We start from the raw sequence: 1,815 nt of genomic DNA on the forward strand, positions 1-1,815 counted from the left end.
TGTGTTCTAGTTCAGTTCCCAGGTCTATATCTATAGTTAAGAGACATTTTTATTCTTTAATGAAAGTAAGATAAAGGTTGCATATTGTTTTCAGTGGCTGTCTTGCTTTTACATCTACATCTATGCAAAAAATTTGAAAAATGGAAAGAAATATGTTTCTTAACCTTCTGCGGCTGAATACTTAGTACAGAAAAAGATAGCAAAGTAAAAGAGCAGTGATTTGCTGATTTGCAAAAAGTCCAGGAAATTATTGCTTTGCCAGAAACGCAAACCTATCATATTTCATGCTGCTATTCTGTCAGAAGTGATCTGTTAATCTCTTTTCCCTGTGGTTTTGTTGTTACAGGAATACTCTTTTGACCAGCCCATGTTTCCCAATAGCTGTCGAGATGTGATGATTTGACAAAAGCGGACTGACTCGCCTATCTTCTTTTCCTTGAAATGAGGTACTGGGCTGATTCTTCTGTATTTATAAGCTTCAGCTCAGCTTCGGGTCAGCTGTAAACTGGGATTGTGTGCAGGGCTGTATGTGGAGGCTGTGACAGGGAGATCAATGTTACTGGTGCAGACTGATTTCCTGGGCTGTGGACAATAGCACATACCCTTCAGGAGCAACCTGTTCCAGAATATTCCAGCTTCACTTATTCCTGGGTGGGGGAAAGTGACTGTTGATTGCTGTTCCATGTTCTAATCATAGCTGATGGATTATTTTTTTGAAAGATTAAAAAAAAACAACTAAAAAATCACACTAAATTTCTTGCCCCATATTTTGTATTGGCTGCACAACTTGATATGCCTTGTCCCAAAAACCTCAGAAAGTCTGTCAAATGTCCCAGAGAGCTTTAAATTCTCTGATGACATGATGAAATTATCTATGGTCAAAATATTATCTGTCCATTTCAACACCATACAGTAATCTAATTGACTTTCTTACACCTTAGTGATAACACACACTTCCTTTGGGCTTACGAGAAACATGGTTTGGCTTTTCTCTACTTACACTGAGCGACATCATAAAGATAAGCACTTTCCCCTTCTCACCCGCGGCATTTTTTCCCAACACTTCAATGGAAACAAAACCATTTCTAAAAAAATAATAGGAGGAAATGGCTGCATCCAGGAATGTGATGATGGGGCAGTTTTGTGCTGTAGACAGTGAAGCCATAATCTTTTGTTAAAAATGAGGTGTGATCCTAAAGTTGCTGCAAGCTTATTCAAGGCGTTTGCTAAACCACTCATAGTAAAGTATTTGTGGTCTTCATTTTTTTAATTGTGTATGGCAATTTGGATTGTGTGTGTGTAATTGTGTAATTATAGTTATACATACAGAAGGTGGTTTGTAAGCATCAAGTCCATTGTGTTGGACGAAGAGAAATGCAGTGAGAGTCCTTGTCCATTCTGAAAGAATGAAAAAAAAAAAAAGAAAATAAATCATAGACTCATTGACGAAGTTCCCAATTATGGTGTTTCTGCCCAAAAAAATTAACAAAGTAGTCTGATGGTGGCTCTGCTAATTGTTTTCTAATAGTTCATTTGTTTTTAAATCCTGAATCTGGCAATGCAGTCAGCTGACACACAAGGATATCCGGTCAACCATGGAGGCAATTCAGGAGAGGAAATCCGTTGATTTTCCTGTCAGGAACAGATATTTTTCTCACAATCCTCTCTTCTGAGGCTAGCACGAAACTCTTTCGCTTCCCGCTTTTCCCCGCACTAAACTTGAATGTGTCAGCACCGGACCAACCCACCTCAAATCTTGGATCAGAATGCGAGTGTGCAGGGGAGTTTTTCACAGTCTTGTGTGTTTGTCATTTC

This window comes from Megalops cyprinoides, chromosome 6 (assembly GCF_013368585.1).
Source record: "Megalops cyprinoides isolate fMegCyp1 chromosome 6, fMegCyp1.pri, whole genome shotgun sequence".
NCBI lineage: Eukaryota > Metazoa > Chordata > Actinopteri > Elopiformes > Megalopidae > Megalops > Megalops cyprinoides.